General features: G+C 35.4%; 2 pseudogenes across 2 annotated transcripts; both read left to right on the top strand.

Moving 5' to 3' along the window:
- The first annotated feature begins 688 nt into the window (after nucleotides 1-688).
- On the top strand, nucleotides 689-1,757 carry LOC147924783 (glutathione S-transferase T2-like; annotated as a pseudogene). The gene has a single exon (XR_015585720.1). The product of XR_015585720.1 is annotated as a glutathione S-transferase T2-like (transcript).
- Nucleotides 1,758-10,842: 9,085 nt separating this feature from the next.
- On the top strand, nucleotides 10,843-12,605 carry LOC104759935 (putative FBD-associated F-box protein At1g50980; annotated as a pseudogene). The gene is made up of 3 exons (XR_015587710.1): nucleotides 10,843-11,857; nucleotides 11,960-12,097; nucleotides 12,171-12,605. The product of XR_015587710.1 is annotated as a putative FBD-associated F-box protein At1g50980 (transcript).
- Nucleotides 12,606-21,204: the final 8,599 nt, after the last annotated feature.

The raw sequence follows: 21,204 nt of genomic DNA, 5'->3' as shown, positions 1-21,204 counted from the left end.
GTGGGTATAATAAGTTCATGCATATTTTTAATGGTTCTTTGGATTCACTAACTCACTGATTTCATGTTACTTGTTGATTCACTAACTCACTGAGCAAATTTTGTTATTTAATTGTGATCCTCTTGTCTGTTAGTTTCATTGTTTTGTGGTTTTTATTCTCACTTTCATTGGCTTTTTGCAGAGACCAACCATCTTATACAGGCAAGACATGGAGTGCTTCCATTTCACGAATGAATCAAGGTAAATTATCAACCCTTTTTTTATTTAATGGCTTCTTAGCATGGTACGATTAGGAAGGCTTTACATTTACTTCTGTCTACATCATGCTTGCTTGTTTTAGGGTTTAGGTAAAGTCATTGATTGCTTAACAACAACTTCCACTGTACACTAACAACCAATGATACTGTTAAATTAAAACCCTAGCCATTGAAACCTAAACACGAAACATTAGTTAGAGTAACAAAGGTTTAGGTTTCATAGTGACAACGTTCAATCTGTAGCCATTGCAACCTACGAAACATTAAATAGACTAAAATTGGGTTGTATTGTCACCTCCTAATCCGTAGCCATTAAAACTTAAACAGGAAACATTAACTATACTAACAGCATCTTGAGCCATTATATATGATAGTCCTCACTAAGAGTTTAACACACAACATAAACCATCCTTCCTTCTCTTTGGCAAAAATTAACCATCCGTCCTTCTCCTTTTAACAACCTAGTTATGGATTCATACAATCAGTCTTCAAGCTTCTTAAACCTCTTAACCAGTCAACAACCAAACAGTCAATCCCCATATTAGTATGATCCACGTTCACCTAGTACACAACTTGGATCATCAAATCTCCCTGCCTTTGCTACACAGTGGAGTGAAGATCCTAACCATGATGAGCACACAGTTGAAGACCGTAAAGAAAGGAGGAAATGGTCACCAACATAGGACGTTGTGCTCATCAGTGCGTGGTTAAACACCTCCAAGGATCCGGTTGTTGCGAATGAGCAAAAATTAGCAGCCTTTTGGAAACGCATTGCAGCATATTTTGCAGCAAGTCCAAAAGTTGCTGGTATGCAGAAGAGATAGCGGAATCATTGTAAGCAAAGGTGGTGTAAGATTAATGAGGGTGTATGTAAGTTTTTAGGTTGCTATGATGCTGCGACAAGACAGAAATCCAGTGGGCAGAATGAGAATGATGTTATGAAAGTGGCTCACGAAATATTCTTCAACGACTGCAAGGTCAAGTTCACACTTGAGCATGCATGGAGAGAGCTTCGCCATGATCAGAAATGATGTGAATCTTCTTCAAATAAAAGAAAGTGTGACGACCAATCTGCCCAGTCAGCAACCGCCGTGCCAGGCGAACTTGGAGAAGATGGAGCAATGGCTAGGCCTGCTGGTGTTAAGGCAGCAAAGGCTAAAAGGTCTGCGAGCAAGTCGTCGATTGTAGAAGGAGGGAATGCTCTTTTGGAGTTTCAGAGCATGTGGGAGATAAAGCAAAAGGACTTGGCAGTGAAAGACAAGCTTAGCAAGGAGAAATTGCTTGACAGTCTACTTGCAAAAACAGAGGCGCTCACTGAGATGGAAATGGCTTTGAAAGAGAAGCTAATTAACAACATGTTGGCTTAGCAAGGGGAAATAGCTTTGACAGTTCGCTGAACTGTTTGTTTGTTTCACTTTCAGTTTCTGTTTCTTTAATGGTCTTTAATAATGTTGTTCTTATTTTAGTTCTGTTTCTGATTTTAATGGCTTTAATGATGTTGTTCTTATTTCAGTGGATGCATTTGATGAATATCTCCGTCTTTCTGAAACAATGGCGATTTTATGCTTGGAAAACTTTGTTAAAGGCATAATAAGTTTATTTGGAGATGAGTACTTGAGGAGACCCACACCTGAGGATCTTCAACGACTACTTGATATTGGAGAGCTACGTGGATTTCCCGGGATGATAGGAAGCATCGATGTATGCATTGGGAGTGGAAGAATTGCCCGACTGCATGGAAAGGTCAATATACACGAGGCTCTGGAAAGCCGACAATCGTTTTAGAGGCGGTAGCATCACATGATATCTGGATACGGCACGCGTGTTTTGGACCTCCAGGTACATTAAATGATATCAATGTTCTTGATCGATCACCTGTTTTTGATGATATTTTACACGGCCGAGCTCCAAAAGTGAATTATATTGTCAACGGAAACGAGTACCATTTGGCTTACTATCTCACAGATGGTATTTATCCAAAATGGGCTACTTTTATTCAATCTATTCCAATTCCACAAGGTCCAAAAGCATCTTTATTTGCTACATATCAAGAAGGTGTACGTAAAGATGTTGAGCGTGCTTTCGGTGTCTTGCAAGCTCGATTTGCAATTGTCTAAAACCCAGCTCTTGTTTGGAATAAGGAAAAAATTGGAAATATCATGAGAGCGTGTATCATACTACACAATATGATAGTAGAAGATGAATGCGATGGGTACACTCTTTATGATGAATCAGAATTTGCACAAGTGGAATCAAACAGAAGTTTTTCTGTGGATTTCACATATTCTACAAGGATTTCAAACCTCACCAATGTGATGAGCATTCGAAGAAAAGTACGGAATCAAAATATACATCAACAGTTGCAAGATGATTTGGTTGAGAATATTTGGCAAAAATTTGGCCCTAATCAAGATTATAACTAAATGTTTTGTATTTTTATTTATAATATGTTTTTATGTCATGTATGTTTAAATTTTATGAAATGCAATTATTTCTCAGTGTTATAAAATATAAAATTAATTCTATTTAAATAATATTATTTTCGAAATAATATTATTTTATTTAAAATTTTAAAGAAACCCATGTGGTTTCTACCATTGGAGGCATCTAAATTTTATTGATTTTTTTTTTTTTTTTGATCAAAGCTAAATTTTATTGATATGAATGGGTCTCTAAACTTAAAAACAAACAAATTTTATATCTAAAATATTGTTGAGAGACCATGAGAGTCTCTTTGCATTGGAGATGACCTAAGGGAGTTAAGGGAGTCGTGTTTTTCTAACGAATATTGACTCATTATTCAGCTTGGCTGACAATATATAATAATGGACGTAGTTTTTTATTTTACTTTTCTTTCAATCGATGGACATATAAAGGATATGAAAAAAATGTATATGTTTATTGTTTAGTTTTTGTTACTGATCAGTGTACTTTTAAAACTATATGTTATTAGTTATCATTAGGTAAGCTATGTGGTATCAAATATTTACAAACTTTGTAAGAAAATATCCCATGGTATTTGTTATTTAAATAATTAATAGGTAGATGTTTTAGGAAACCATTTACACCCCATTATGAAAAAGGTAAACATCAAATTCCAGAGTATATATGTATATATGTATGATCTTTGAGTATATTATAAGATATATATATATATATAATAGGGAGAGGCCCGCCCGTCGGACGGGTTTGGTTTTTTTTTTGTTTTTGCTTGATTTATTTATTTATTTTTTTAATCGTGTTTTCAATAAATCTGAATATACATAAAATTATTTGTTTTGTTATGTATTACATAAATTTGTTATTTTATTAAAAATTTATAATGTGCCTAAACTATAGCCTTATAACAAACTATTAAATACAACTATAAAAAACTAACTATTAGACGTATACATTGTTTATCTAATGTGTTGAGAGAGCACTTTTTGATTGTTAGTGGGAGAAGTGACCTTAGTGGTCTAAAATATTTGCTTTGGTATGTGTGTTGTGAATAAGTGGTCTAAAATATTTGTGTTGATGATTTTCTAGCCATGCTAGAAAAAAGCATTGGTGTCATGTTATGTGGTATAAAAGATATATGTTATATATGATTTTCTAGTCATGCTAGAAGAAAGCATTACTGTTATGTTATGTGGTATAAACGATTTCTGTTATATTAGGAGGTTGTAAATTCCGATTCACATTCATCACCTCAGCGCTTTGACAACATACCGGATCAAAAAGTTCACAATCTCGTAAAATTAGAGACCGATTGTAAGAAATAATTTATTTTATTATAAATAATATTGTTTTTCTTATAAGTGATGATAATTAAACTATAGATGTAATAGGAAATAGATAGAATTTTTTTTTAGAAAACACAAGGTTGGCTTTCTTCTTCTTCTTCTTCATTTTGGGTTTTAAGGTTTCCATATTTGACATGCATTGGCCAGTGCCATCATTATATTTTTGAGAATATTTGTTTTAGGGACAATAGAGACAATAAATAATATTTTTTTTATCTTAGCTTTATATTAAAGTGTAAGTTACATTTATATGATTAAATGGATTTTATTTGTGGTTTAATTGGAAATAATTTTTTCAGTTTTATTTTAAAGTGTGAGTTAAATTTATATGATTGAGTGTGTTTTAGTTGTGGTTTAATTGAATTTATTTTTCACTTTCATATTAAATTGTGAGTGAAATGTATATGACAAAATGTGTTTTATTTATAGTTCAATTGGAAATATTTTGTTTTGTTTAAAATATGAAAAAAAACAAATATGAACAAATATGAAGTCAACATTTTAATGCATGACAATAATTTTGACTGTTTTGTTTGTTAACCTTAAATACAATTTAAAATTTGTTAAAAAGTAATATTTAATGTATATATTTGTGGTTAAGAGACAGTTAAGATGTTTTAAAAATTTTTGTAATAGCCATTTGTAACCTATACACAAAATTTAATGCAAATTATAGGAAACTGAATATAATAATTTTAAATTATTATTATTTTTAATGAAATTGGATTATATTCAAAATTATAATTAAAATAAGGATGAATAGACACATGTCAATTATGTAGAATGCCAAATGTCACATTCTCATGCAAAGCTTTAGGAAAAGCTTACTTTATTATATAAGATATATATATATATATATATCTTTTAGAGACGATTGAAATAACTTTACACTGACGCATATGGTTTATTAGATGATGAGGATCATATCATGTAAAACTTAATTAAGTACTAACTTATGAAATTTTAAGAGTGCCTTGGGACACAAGAAAAATTTAGAATCACAAAAAAAAAAAAAAGCGGAGATAAAATATTCAAACAAGAGGCAGATTACATTTGTTATTTATTTAATTAGAAACATAACAATGTTTCAGTTATTTACATAAGATAATTTGAAGAAAAATACCAAATACCAATAGTGAAGGTTTCCACGTAACCAATCCATTTATTATTTTTATTTACATAAAAGTGATCAGTTTCAAGAAAAAAATTAACGTTAACTTATCACTTATCAGTATGGTTTTTCTGTGTTTACGACCAATTGGCTGATCAAGTATTTCATTTCCAAGGAGAGCCTGTCCATTCTTCGTTTCGCAGCATGTCGCCTACCATTGGCATGTTCAATAGCCACTTCATCTGGTGGACCTTGTTGTGGATAGGCAGCTGGGTAATGTAGTAGCACTATTTCATTCGTGAGGTCTTTAATTTCATTTTCCTTCTCACACCTCATTTTACATTGCACATTGCACATTGCACAAGATTTCAAAAAATGAACAAAAAGAGTGTGAAACAATAAATTTGTGACGAACAAAAAGTTCTATGCATAGGAAGATCCCCTTCTAAACATATGAATCAATTATGAAAATGTCATTTTTCATGTTTTTTCTTCTAAATTACCGTTTTGCTTTAAATGTTATAGATTTACCATTTTTCAGGTTATAAATATACAATATATAACATGTGTTTTACTTGTTATGTTTGAATTTAGTCGGTTATATTTATTCTTACACTTAAGCATGTTTTATAAAATATGTATTTCAGCAAAACAAAATAATAAATTTGTAAAATGTTAAGCGTTTTCAAATGATCTGTAAGATTTGAGTGAAAATAGCACATCCACAATATCTAAGTAAGAAAATAGCAAAATCCTTAATATAATCCCTAATTATAACTCAAAACAAGAAGCAATTATATTTAAGACAAATGCCAGTTTTCACATTTCTATTGGTTGGGTGATTGTGCTTTCATCTTATGGAATATTTTTTTGAAAAGTTCACTCGATTTGCTCTTTAAAAGAATTTAAATATTTTGTATAAACTTATATTGAACTTGCCATTTTTTATAACAAAGTATTGAACTTGCCACTTTTCACATTTTGTAACATCTCGAACACAGTTTAGGGTAAATTAGTCGTTATTCGGTTTGTTTCAAAATTGCTCAGTTTAACTTGGTTTGGGTTTGGGGAGAAAATCTTAAGTCTTTTAAAGGCTTGACAAGCTTCTTTTCTTTGTGGGAGTTGTGCTTGTCTCTTCTAGAAAAGAAAGAGAAAGAGAGAGAAAGGTTGTGAGTTTGATCCTAAGAGCAAAGAGAGAGCTTTGAGGAGGGTTAAGAGAAAAAGAAGGGATATCCATCATCTATGTGTGTTTTGGAAGAGTTAAGGAGGCTTTCTCATGGCTGTTATCAAGGTAAGTCGTGTTGTTTGGTGTTTAATCGACTAGGGAATTATTAGTCGTGAAAGATTAGGGTTTCTGGTGAAAAGGAGCTTGAAGGGAGGCTCTGGTCGTGGTTTTTGGGTTGGTGTCGCTCGACAGAATGGTGGTGTCTGTCGACACCAACCCTTATGTACGGACAGAGCGGACTTATCCGAGATGGCTACTTTGGAGAAACAATTGGAGGATGAAACGGAGTTCGATTTGGCTGAAATTTGGTGGGGAGCTTTGTAATGCTATCAGATTCGTATTCAACGGTGGATTTGAGGAATGAATGGTTAGTTTGTGAATTAATCGAAGGTTAACATAAACGTTTTCCATGGACGTGTGGTAGCAATGTTGGATCGTCGAACGACACCTTGGTGTTTAAAATATATTAGACAAAATGGCAGATCCAAAAAATGGTTAGCGAAATATTGAATTTTGAACAATATTTTGAAAGAAATGTAACTATTGATATGCTCTTATTTAATTTAAAAATAATTATATAAATTTATGTGAATTATGGAAGTCCCTTTCCCCAAGGGTTGACCAAGTGTTAATTAATGTTTTTACACTATGAGGTATGGGGTTCGAGTTCTAGATAATATGATTTATAATATTTATGCAGATTAATATAGACAAGTTGAAAGAGCACTTCATCGATGCGCAATTAGATCTGCTCGCCTTGATTCTAAGTATTGTCCATTATAAGCATGATGAAGGAAAGTCTATATAGTTCTCATTTAGATATTAAAAAAAAAAATGAGAACTTACCACTTTTCACATTTGTGCATTGTCTTATAAAGGAATTTAGCAAGCAACTGTTTCATTGATATGCTCATTTTAAAGGTTAAAAGAATTTGTAACTTGCTACTTTTCACACATTTCAGTTAATTAACTAATTTTATTTTATAAAATATTTTATAAGTAAGTCGTATCCTAATCTCTTTGCTATGTATTAGTGGTTATAAAAACACTGATCGACCATGGTTCACATGCCAAAGATATGGTTTCTATTTTTATTTTTTTTGGCCTACTACATACAAAATGCGAGCATTGAGAAGAAAGACAACTGTAAAATCTAACCATACTTTATTAAAAAAAAAAAAGAACAAAAAAAAATCTAACCATATAGGAGCCAACAGCCAAGAGAATTAGACTTGTTTAATTTATTGGTTTGTATATATACCCTGGAGTGTGGATTTAATCGACAAATTTTTGTTGACACATCTCTTGAGATATGTTTTTGTTACAAAAAGAGATAAGAACATGTCCAATGGTAATTTTTATTAGGGGTAAAAATTAAGAGCATGAACACTCATCGTTACTCTTAATTAAAAATTAAAAAATAATAATAAAGTAGATCAAAAAGCAAGAAGTGGTTCTTTGGCACGTACCGAAAAAATAGTTACTCAAGAATATGGAAGTTTGTGATTGGTCAGTTTTATTTTTATTGATTTATTATTTAAATATATAATAATATTTTAAAAAATAATTAAAATATATTAATTTGAGTAACGCTCATCGTTACTACCGGTAATGATGGTCTAAGAAACGTTTGTTCTAAAACCATGAAAATTGTTTCTCTTACGTGTAAAAGTGTACGATAAGTCAATTTTTTTAACAGTTTTTTTATTTAGATAATATCAAAAAATAATAATTAAAAATATATTATTTTGAGAGATGATGAGAGTTGCTAAGGGTATCATTAGTGGGGGTTACTATAAGGGTTGCTCATGTAATTATGCTTATTAAAAGATAATAAAAAAAGAAAGAGAAGAAAAAAGAAAAGTACCGTTTTTTGCTGGAGCACTTTAAGAAACGTTTCTCAACAGGTGTTATTTTTTTAGTGGTCCATATATTAAAATAAAAATAAAAAATGAAAAAGTGTAATAAAACTAATAGTTTTCTGTAAAATGTTTTCTCTGATGTAGATGGTCTAAGCGATGCAGATGGTCTACGTCAAATAGTTGATAAAATTTTCCACAAAAACCCAACATTTATTTTTTTGACAGCAACCCAACATCTATATATATAAAATTCATTTTACTCACTCCTGGTGCCACCACCTCAGCCACAACTTCTTTAATTTTTGTGGGCCTTACAAATTTTAATAAAGCCTTTAAACAATTATACAAATAATAAACTGATCCACTAGATTTAATCCAAAGTCTGTAGGTCCATCACTATTTCATCAAAAATCTGTAGGCTCAACACAATTTTTAAATCCTGCGGATTCAACCTGATAATATTTCATCCAAAGTTCAGCGGTGTGAACGAAACTCTAATTTTATTATTCAACCATAAAAAAAACTAAAGAAAAGAATAGAGCATTTATCCGATATATATGAAGTAAAACACTGAATTTAGAATAATATTATTACCTATTCGTACCTAACTTTCTTTCATGTATCGTTTATGCTTAGTTCTTTTACATATGCGTGCATCATATGGTTAAGACACATAATTATAAGAGACAAATAAAATATTTTTTTAGCAAGAAGACAAGAACTATGATTAGAATCTCCATTGATCTTGTAATTATATATCATCATTTCTAGCTACAAAAACATCCACCTAAGCAATTTTTTTAACTTTAAAATAAATTTAAAAAATTCATTTAGCGCATATTTATGTTAATTATAATTAATAGAAAGTTTAAATAAAAAATATAATTAGCAAAATAAATAAAATGTTAAAATAAAAAAACAATACTATAATTTTTTATTAGTGGTAATAGTATAATTAAAATTTTCTATTAAACTGATCATAATTAAAATTATAAATATATTATTGAGTTTTAGAATGGAAGTAAATTTTAAATTTATGGTAGAATAAAAAAAATTATGTAATTGTGTATTATTGAGTTGTGGAATGGAAGTAAATTTTAAAATTATCGTAGAATAAAAAAAATTCTGTAATTGTACTTATAAAATTTTAAACAGGAAAAATAAAATTAAAAGTGAAATGTTATTTTATAACATGATCAAAAAGGAAAAAATAATTTGATGTTTCGTTAATTAAATCAAATGCTTCTAATCCAAATTTAAGTATTAAAAGATAGTAATTAAAGAGAAAATAGTTATAATATATCTTGATAATCATTTTACAGTCTAATATGTGTTATGTGTGATCCAATAGAAGGTGGAAAAAGTAGATGTCAAATGGAGTGCATCATCAATAATGACGAAAAATTAAAGTTAAAAATGTTTGAAAATAAATTAGTAAAACTTGAAAAGATAATAGAGAATACACAATCACACATGACTAAATTAAAATCTCTGACATCTCATTAACTGTGTGAAACGAATGAGTTTGTAGAAAAATAAATGACATACATTATTAAATAGATTATTAGATTCCAAGTCGGGTTTAACAGTTTGGCCATATAATCATGGAAAGTAGAATAAGATATGCACTTTCATGAATTGGTCGTTTATGATACGTTACAATTATTTCGATGAGTAAAACAAGCTTGGTAAAGATGTTATAACGATATGATATTATATTTTACCTTTAAGCAATATTCATGAGATTCGGTATATTTAAATTTATACGGAATAATGTTATGTTAGTATCTAATCATAAATAATATACACAATTAGATCAACAATCGATCAAAATCAAAGCCTTTAAAAAATGTTTTTAATGAAATATAAGAATAAGAAGTAAACTCTCTTAATGATAAAAGATTTTGAAGTAGTCATCAATGTCATTTATTTTTCCTCATATTACCAAATGACATATATATATATATATAAAGATTTACCCTCAAAACTTTGAATGATTATATTCGAGTTGAAGAATTTATATTAATAGAAAAAGATTTAAATTAAAATCCCGTGCTGGTACAAATTCTAGTTTATTTATAAAGTTCACAAAACAAGCAATCTCATTTATTTTATAATTTCAGACTAAGTTGCCAATTTCATATTTTTATTGGTCGGATGACTGTACTTTATTTTATTAATTATAAAAGATTAGTCTTAAAAGTTTCACTAATTTGCTCTCTCTTTTTTTTTTTGCCAACAGCTATTGAACACTTATCACATTTCTATAGGTTCAATCACATGTACTTTTTGTATAAGGGATTTAGCAAATAAAAAGTTTTATTGATTCTCTTTTTAAAATTTTCTAAGTTTTAATATAGATTTATATGAATTTGCCAGTAATCACATTTCTTACTAGTTAAGTGACATGTGTTATATTTTTAAAAAAATATTTCAATTTAAAAGTAATATAATCACTGAAAAGCTCTTTTTCTAATTTAAAAGCAAATTATATGAATTAATATCCTGCCACTTTTTGTTGCCCATGCCATTTGTGATTTATATATTAAGCTATCATGATTTCTTTCCTCTTTTTTAGCATTTAAGAAAGTAAAAAATAATGGTAAAAACAAAGAGATAACTGAACATTGATAATTAAATCACAACCAAGATTTACATTGATGATCCAGAACACTATAAAAGAAACACAACTATGTCTTAGGGTTGTCTATGCGAATAGAGTGTAAAATGGCGAACGAAAGCTTTTCTTCAATTGATTGTGGCAGCATAATTTACCAGGAAAGCATGGAGAACAAGATTCAGACAATCAGCGAGTTTCCAGATAAAGTGTTGTTAAAGATATTATCTTTGCTTCCTAGTAAAGATGTTGTAGCCACAAGTGTCTTGTCAAAACGGTGGAGATATTTTTGGAAGGATGTGAAGACATTCAGGTATGATGGTGAATCCATAGGTAGAAGTTACTGGAAGTTTGTACAATTTATTAACAGAAGATCAAGCGTAGAAAGCCTGCATCTTAAGATGAATCCACATTTATCAATAAAGACATCAAAGCTTTGGTTAACATGGCAGTTGCTCGTTCTTTGAGAGAGCTGAGAATTGAGATGATTTGTAGTTCCTTTGAGTTGCCCAAAAGCTTTTACAACTTTTCACTACTTGAAACTGTTATACTCGAGAATTTAAGTTTGGTGGATGTTCCACCTGAACCTGATGTATATATGCCATGTCTCAAACGTCTCCACCTTTTATCGGTCAAGTTCTCAGGGGACGAATCTGTGAAAAGGCTTCTAAGCAAATGCCGAATACTTGAAGATTTGGTTGTGAAACGAAGCTCCCTTACCAATGTTATGATATTTACGATCGATGTGCCTACGTTGAGGATTTTATCTATCGATAATACGTCTGGTAAATCTCGGCCTAAAGGTGTTCATGGTTTTGTGATAAATACCCCTTCTTTGAGGTACTTTAGGATTAGGGACAGCTTCAGCAACTATTTACAGTTTAAAAACATGCCTCGGCTGGTCAAGGCAAGTGTCAACGTTGTTTTCGACAACCCTTACAAGTTTCTAGGATCTCTTGCATCAACCCAATATCTCTCTCTATGCTCTGTCATTTCATATGTAAGAACGTTTTTTTTTTATTGTTTGTCAAATGTCTTAACATGTTTTACTGCAATGTGGGTGTCATCGTCACCCGTACTCATGTGTTGCTTCAATTTGTAGACTGCATATCAACCTACTTGCTCTTCCTTCTTCAATCTTGACCATCTAGAGCTATGTTTATGTTCTGTTGAGCAATGGAATCTACTTACTCGTATACTCAATAATGCTCCTAGACTTCGAGTTCTCCAGCTCAAACTGGTATGTGGATCTTCCTTCAAATACGCGTTATTATGGGCCTAAGACTGAGTAAATTTATATTTCTATCTTGTAGTATCAAAAGCACTGTGTCAAGGACACGATAAATCCGGTGTTGAACAAACCAAATTTTGTTCCTCAAAGTTTATCATCTCATCTGGAGATCTTTGAATGGAGACAATACAATGACACACAACAAGAGAGGGAAGCTGCAAAATACATTCTAGCAAACGCGAGTCATCTTAAGAAGGCCACATTCTACTCAGAATCTGTAGAGAAGCATGTGATGTTGAAAGAGTTAGAATGTGTGACTAGAAGTTCAAAGGCATGTCAGCTTGCGTTTGAGTAAACTAATGGTTGGTTATTGATATTTGGAGAACGTTGTTTTCAACGTATTTTCTAGTACTCCTAGTAATTTATTCCTTAAATCTATATATTTCTTATTGTTATTGAGTCCGGTTCTTTGTCTATTTATGTGTTTAATTTATTATAAAAATAAAAATATTTTCTATGTTTTCTGTTTATTTATTTACTCAAAACACTGAAACTCAACAACACCCATGAAAGTTCAGCGCATCTTAGACCTTAAGGTAATTTTGGCATTCTGAATCCATTTTCATACTTGATCACTCTCAAACTCAAAATCGTAGAGTCAACACTATGCTTACCAACCTCAACTTAAAAATTGTCGTTTAAAGTTTGATAGTTTATCATACGAACTTTGGTTTGTTCACAAAACGTTTTAACATCATCTTTCGTTAGCTATAAACTGTTTGCTCATCTATGTTCACACATGCATAGTTAGCTTTGAATTGTTATGTAAAAGTCTCAATAGGGACACATTAATATAAGAATCAAATAAAGAAAAAGAAACAAATCATGCAATAAAGAGTTTCCTCAAGGGACGGTGACGGTCAATGAACTTCTTATAACTAGCGGTTGCAAGTCTGGCTGTAACATCCTCACTATTTGCTATGCACTCAACGACTACAGCCGGGTACCTGTTAGTGGTTTCCAAAGGCTGTGAAGGTTGAATTGAATCTGGTTGTGGCATTTCTGCTGCAACCGAAGGCTGTGTAATTCTTGGTGCATGCTTATTGAAATCATCAAGTATACTCTGCTGATCGGCTTTCGTAAGACCCTGAAACATCAAACACCTTAGAACCTCTTTGAGGACCCTCTACTGTTTTGGCTGAAAATAAGAGACGATTCTCCAGACAGTGAAGAGCATGAGAGTGATCAAGTATGAAAATGGATTCAGAATGCCAAAACTACCTTAAGGTCTAAGATGCGCTGAAGCTTCATGGGTGTTCCTTTTGGAAACAGTGCACTATATGTCTCTGCCACCGAACTGACTGGGGAGAGTGTGACCTACAGTAAGATAATATAAGTTTTCGGTGAGCAGAGAGAGATGCAGGAAAAAAAATTTGTCTCGATGGTGCTCAAGCGAAAACCTTTAGGACTGCTTCAGCCCTGCTCATTTGACGCTTCACGAATTTAGAATAGCTGGCAGCACTTATAGTCTGAAATGTCATTTCCAAAACTAAAACAAATTAACTGGCTTTGGATTCATAGAGTTATCAGAAATGCATATAATACCCAATGCTTCATGACTAACAACATAGGCAATGTTTAATCTTATATACAGAGTATCCAACAGAGACACAAATACATAAATTGGAACATATGAGCTAACCTGTCTATCAAGAGGTGGAACTTTTAGAAGAAAAATCTTCAAGGCTTGCGTATCAAGCAACATCTGTGAAACCAAAAGACATAGAAACATAAGGAATCAAAAACATAACATGGGAGAGGGATCTCAAGCACACAGGCTAACCTGCTGAGCTCCAGTTTCTGATATTTTCTTGCATCTGAAAATATTAGCACAGAAACGTATGCCAAGGGATGATGCCAACTGCACAAAATTTTAAGAAAAAGGTGATCATCTGTGAAGTTCGTCAAGGCATGATCACATTAAATGGTGATCGGCAATAGCTTTGGGACATAACAGTTCAAATCTTAGTAGAGTAATCAAGTGGACGAAGCATCAACCACCCATTTTATATAAAAAAATAACCAAGGAGTTGGTCCAGGCTCAAGGTTGATCCTAATTGTTTAAGTAACAATCATTGGATTATAAAGACATTCAAATATACTAAAATTACCTTGTCCAGGAAGAATTGGAAGTGGACTGGAGTGAAAAGTTTCCCAAGGACAGGAACGTTGTTGTTAAGGATTGTATATATTCCATTTACGTACCTACAAGAAGGTGCAGATTGCAAAGATGTTGGTTGTCTATTGGTCCTACCAGCATCCAAAGCAATACAAGCTTTAAAAAACCAGTTAGATCTTACTCAGAATGGTCACCCACACTCTCAATTGTGCCCCATGAAACACGTGCCATCTCCTGCATTTCTGTGTCAAATTTAGTTTCCAGTCCATGGACTAGTGTCAACAATGCTTTCGTTATGATGGACGAATACAGTACCATAGTTATGAAAAATCCAAAATAAATAATATATATGGAAAAATTGTAACTCCTTTATGTCAATCGTACCTGGACCTCTGCCATGTCTACACCGTCTGCATACTGCGGGTCAATAATTGTTGAGACTTCTTCTGCAAGGTCACCAGACTGCAAAAACAATTTAAAATTCTTGTGATGAGCCAAGTTGTTGTTCAGTTAATTAATATCACGGTTCATTACATTGTTTGATACAGAAGCAGTATACGGAATGTGTATTGTATATATCTCAAAACAGAGTAGCTACAGCCTTATATATACATAGAGAGGGAGACTAGGGTAAATATATTTACAAAGAGATCCCTATACTTATATAGTTCTACTATTTACTCTTATACGCCCCCTCAAGATGAAGGAAGCTTGGTGATGCCAATCTTGAGACAGGCATTCTGGAATTGCGTGCGCGACAATGGTTTGGTGAGGGTGTCAGCGAGTTGATTATGAGTGGAGACATGAGAGACACGGAGCTTGTTTGTCTGAATCTGATCTCGAACAAAGTGGTAGTCAATGGCGATATGCTTCATACAGGAATGAAAAACGGGATTGGCACATAGGTAGGTGGCGCCAATGTTGTCACAGTAGATTGTTGGAGCCGTCGGGAGAGTGATCCACATTTCAGTTAGGAGAGAGCACAGCCATCAAACCTCAGCAGCGGTGTTGGCAACCGCCCTATATTCAGCCTCAGTGGATGAGCGGGCTACACCCTTTTGCTTCTTTGAGGACCAAGAGATAGGGTTACGGCCATTGTATATTAGATATCCATTTGTAGACACACAATCATTTGTATCACGTGCCTAGTCTGCATCTGAGTAACCATGGAGAAGGATACGAGAGTGAGCATGAAGATATATACCATGTGTAGTGGTTCCAGCAAGATAACGAAGAATTCGTTTCACCGCTTGCCAATGATCAGTTGTTGGACGGTGCATGAATTGGGAGAGGCGGTTTACAGCATAGGAAATGTCTGGTCTAGTGAATGATAAGTACTGGAAGCTACCAACAACAGACCGGTATCGCGAGGCATCGTCAAGAGGAGTTCCCATTGACATGGTGAGTTTCGGAGATGCGGGGAGAGGCGTTGACACCGGTTTGGCATTGTGCATGTTATTTTTGTGAAGGAGATCCATAATATATCTACGCTGCATCATATGGAGACCAGTTGTCGTGCAGGAAACCTCGATGCCTAGGAAGTAATGCAAGTCGGTGGGGTCTTTGATGGAGAAACGTTGTGAGAATGAGGCAAGAACAGAGTCGATAACCGAGGAGTTGTTGCCAGTGACGATTATGTCATCAACATAAACTAGGACATAAGTGATGTTAGAACCATTACCTCGAATAAAAAGAGATGCATCAGCGAGAGAGCTGGTGAAGCCAGTGTCAAGTAAATGTTGCTTTAAGGCCATGTACCAAGCGCGAGGAGCTTGCTTTAACCCATAGATAGGCTTGCGGAGACGACAAACATGATGAGGCCAATCCTTGTCAACAAAACCAGGGGGTTGAGACATGTAGACTTCTTCAGTGAGTTCACCTTGGAGGAAGGCATTATTGACATCTAGTTGCTTGAGCGGCCATGATTTCTTAACAGCAACATTGAGGACAAGTCGTATGGTGGTTGATTTGATTACTGGGCTGAAGGTCTCAGCGTAGTCCTTACCATACTGTTGGTGAAAACCTTTTGCGACGAGATGTGCCTTGTAACGGTCGAGAATACCATTGGCAAGGAACTTAGTGGTGAACACCCATTTACACCCAACAACATTTTGGTCAGCATGAGGAGGAACTTAGTCCCAAGTGTGGTTGATATACAGAGCATCATACTCTCGAGAACAAGCAAGACTCCAGTTGGGATCTTTCAAGGCTTGTGTAATGGTGGTGGGTTCTTGCGGTGATTTTGGAGAGGCAATCACATTGAGCGAGAGTTTGAGGTTGGGTTTGGTAATTCTGTTTTTGGCTCGAGTTTGCATTTTGTGGTTATTTTGTGGTGGCTCAACAGATGTTATTTGGTTATGTGGTTGAACAGGGCAAGCTCGGTGTGGTGGGGGATTAGTGTTTGGTTGTGACTGAGTTGTGGGACGCAACTCATTTTGACGTGGAGCAGTAGGCTCTTGGGAAACAAGGGACAGCTGAGATGTGGGTCGCATCTCATTTTCTTTGGAAGCAGTGGGCTCCGTATCAGAGGGAGAGGAAGAAGAAGGTGAAGAAGAAGAGATAGAAGGCAATACCTGAGACGTTGACGTGGTGGAGCGGTGAAGGGTCGAGTCGAGGGGTCCCAATCTCGTAGTCGGAGAAGATGGATTCAAAACCGGAGACTCAATGTTGTTGGGCCGAGCGATGGATGTGATTTGTTATTGTAGGGCCGGATGTTGTTGCTGGACCGGATTAGTGGATAAGGATCCATTATTGGTTTGATTCACGGGTCGTGGTCGACGGTGATATGTAAAACAAAACTCACGCGTCGGAAGCGAGGGAGACGGAGGTGAAGTCGGTGGAGACGGAGGTGAGACCGACAGTGGAGCTACCAGAGGGAGTTGTAAGAGAGCCGGCGATGAGGAGACCAGATGCGAGAAGCCGATGTCAGCGGGTTCTGGTGCCGTGTGTGTATCCCGAAAAGGAAACACATCCTCCATAAATTGGACATGGCGAGATGTATATACGCGACCAGTTGGGACATGAAGACAGTAATATGCACTTTGTGTCATTGAATATCCAAGAAACACACACCGTTGAGAGCGATCATCAAGCTTGTGATTCGCATAAGGACGTAACCATGGAAAACAGAGACAACCGAAGACTCGGAGCCGTGTATAGTTGGGCGACATGCAGAACAGTTTCTGGTACGGAGATTGCATGGAGAGAACAGGAGTGGGCATCCTGTTGATGAGGAAGACAGCGGTTGCAAACGCATATGGCCAATACTCTTTCGGAACCGATGCAGTGGTCATTAAAGTCATCCCAGTTTCCACAATGTGACGATGCTTCCTCTCAGATAAGCCATTGTATTCAGGAGTATGAGGTGGAGATGTCAGATGAGAGATACCGTGGGTGGAAAGAAAGCCTCGAAGTGCCACAAATTCGCCCCCATTGTCTGTGAATAATGTGCCGATACGGGTTTGAAAACGATTTTCAACAAGAGCCGTGTAGGTGATAAAAATGTCTTTAACCTCTGATTTGCGTTTAAGTGGGTATAGCCATGTATATCTAGTGAAATGGTCAATAAACACAACATAATATTTGTAATTTTGGTGAGAAAGAATGGGAGAAGTCCAAACATCTGAGAAAATGTATTCAAGGGGTCTAGTGGAGAGAATAGTGGAGTGAGTGAAGGGAAGTTTGTGACTTTTATTAATGAGACATTCAGAACAAGAAAAATGTTTTTGAGAGGAAGTAGCAAGAGGAAGGGAAAAAGATGAAACAATAGCATTTAAAATCGCAAAGGAGAGATGGCCAAGTCGAGAGTGCCAAGAACCAATACTTGGAGGTGGACCAGCAGCAGACAGCAACGCAACAACATTGGGACTCGGCATCGGCCATTGATAGAGCTCATTAGCTGTCCGACCTTGGAGTAATGGGACCCCCGTACTGAGATCCTTCACCTGAAAAAAGACAGGAAAGAAGTGCACAGAAACTTGATTATCATTGCACAAACGGTATACGGAGACCAAATTTTTGTGTATGTTGGGAACACAAAGAATCTAATCAAGTTTTAAAGTACGAGTTTGAGTAGGAAGGAGTGCTAAACCCGTATGAGTGATCGGCATGATTGAGCCATCTGCTATGGTGAGATCATCACCACCACTGTATGGTTGGTGCATCGTGAGGTTGTTAAGATCCGACGTGATGTGGTGTGTGGCACCACTATCCAGGATGGCTGGAGAACCTGTGTTGGCGGCCATGTTTGCGCGTGGTTGCCAAGGAGTGAAAGGAGTGTTGTAGCGTGGTGGAGCAGAGGCTTGAAAAGAATGAAGCTGGGGACAGCGGCGTGCACTGTGTCCCTGGGTGTGGCAGATCTGACACTTGCCTAGGTATGGCCGGAACGAACGGTTCTGATTGTTGTTGTTGCTGTTATGACTGTTCCAAGTGTTGTTGTTGTTGTTGTTGTTAGGACGAGAGGAAGAGTGTGAGGAGCGGTTGTTGTTGCGGGAGCTGTAGGTGTTGTTGTTGTTGGAGTCTCCACGACGTGTGTACTGAGAAACATTGGCGGAGACTGGAAACGGTGTAGGTGTAGCAGCAGCACGGAGGGTGACTTCACGGTTACGGAGGCGTTCATGAACCTCAGTGATTGTCGGAGGAGAGTCTTTACCTTCAATCTGGTCTGCCACCGGCTTGTAGTCATCAGGAAGACCAGCAAGGATCTTCTCAATTTGGTCCTCATGATCCATTGGTTTCCCAAGGATAGCAAGTTCATCAAATCGCAGAGTTAGTCCACGTACATATTCATCAATAGATTTGTTACCTTTCGTCCAGGCTTTGATCTGATCTTTTATTTGTTTGAAGTGGCTGCGGCTAGCTTTGGCGAATGTATCGGCAAGAGTGGTCCATGCTTCAGCAGTAGTGGTAGCACGAGACACCAGCGGCTGAACAGAGGTCGTCATAGCACCCAAAAGAGCACTGTAGAGGAGACGATCTTGTCGTTTCCAAAACGTGAAGTCAGGGTTTGGCTTGGTCACATCATTCACGGTGACTGTAGGAGGCAGTGGAGTGACAGATCCATCAAGGTAACCAGAGAGCTCATAACCATCAATCAAGGCATGGATCTGGAGACTCCACATGAGATAGTTGGTGTCGTGGAGCTTGGTAACGTTAGCAGTGTTGGCATTGAAGAGTGCGGTGGTGTTGGTGTAAATAACTTCACCGGTCGAAGGAGAGGTGTTGTCAGAGGATGTCATGGTGGCGGAGAGCGACGTTAGTCAGAAAAAAAAAATTTAGGGTTGATCGAAGCTCTGATACCATATAAAGAATGTGTATTGTATATATCTCAAAACAGAGTAGCTACAGCCTTATATATACATAGAGAGGGAGACTAGGGTAAATATATTTACAAAGAGATCCCTATACTTATATAGTTCTACTATTATAAGCAGTACATAGTATCTCTGACAATGTACAACATGAGTATCACAAACAATAAGAAAGTTGCTAACAACTGCAGGTCTTCAAAGGGCAGATCATTGCTTAAAATGCAGTGGAGTAAGATCACATGACAACAGCATAGAGAATGTAACTAGACCCATGAAACTTGATGTGACGATCATCAATATCACAATTGGTCGCTCTACAATAGACTGGCATAAAATAAGATTAACACCATATGATACAACCCCAACTAACAAGTAAGGCCACCCACATACACAGATGTGTAAAATGTCAAATAAGCTTACTGTTTTACGCCAATACTCAGCAGAATTAACTATGTAACAGTAACATATCACCCTTTCCCCGAAACCTGCATAGGGGAAAATTAAAAAAAAAAAGCTTAACAACATCAAAAAGCATACATAAGAAACAGAAAGCAGGAAGTGTTAGTGAATGTATCAAGACAAGCCCAACAACTATTCAAGGCAAGGCCCAACACAAAGAAAGCCCAGCAACTCAACCACAGAAGAAGACAAATACTCTAGTACCTGCAAAAGACGTTAGAGAAAAGAGGAAGCTGCAACCACAAGAGAACAGATTCAAACCTCTCCTAACCTTATGTGAAGACTAGGGTTGAGACCAGCTGTACCAAAAGGATAAGGATAGGAAACCCCTAAAGAAGCCTAGATCCTTCTATAGTCTATATAAAGTCTACCTAAACCATTGTAAACATTATTGAGAAATAATATCATTTTACCAAAGTATCTAAGTTTCCTTCAGGAAGTACCTTTATCATCAAAAAGCACACATGTGAAACAGAAAGCAGGAAGCTACGCACAGTACCTTTCTGTTTAGGAGTACCTCCTTTGGAGAGCTTAGAAAATGGCTTCGTAGCATAGGCTTGTAGAACTCGTTCAAAGACCTCCAAAGAGAAAAGCCTTTTATTAAAAGAAATAAACTCAAAAATCTCTATCTAAGCTATTATGTTCTAATTTGAAACCGTGAGCTAGCATATTAAATTGGTCTGCATACATCACTAAAATAACACGAGTTTATGACTTTCCCTTGTAGGAAACTACAAAGCTTGAAAACCTGGATCAAACAAACACGGTTTCTCCAAACAGAACTTCTAATGTTCCTTAAACAAAGGTAGTTCTTAAAAATGCATGTCCAATTCGCAGTAGAAGTCTACGATATAAATAGAAAGTCCCTTTCTGTGGGCATACGAGAAATGTACCTTGAAAAAACTGAATAAAGTCTGGTTCTTAGTCAGAGATTTACACTTGTCATAGCTATTCTTTATAACGAAAAACAACTGCAGACAAGGCAATACTTAATTATTTAACAAAACTGAAATTGATTGTTTACTTAATCAAGCAATATTGGTTACTAAGGATAAACAATGTACATAAACGCCACAAGATATAGTATAACCAGCTAAATCTAGAGTCAATATGCACAGATGATACTTTGCAAAAAGTTCATCTTGGGTAAAATATTCGGTTTCAAACAA

The sequence above is a fragment of the Camelina sativa genome, chromosome 17, assembly GCF_030686135.1.
Source record: "Camelina sativa cultivar CO46 ecotype springtype chromosome 17, ASM3068613v1".
In the NCBI taxonomy this organism is placed as follows: domain Eukaryota; kingdom Viridiplantae; phylum Streptophyta; class Magnoliopsida; order Brassicales; family Brassicaceae; genus Camelina; species Camelina sativa.
This window is presented reverse-complemented; position numbering and strand designations above follow the sequence as displayed.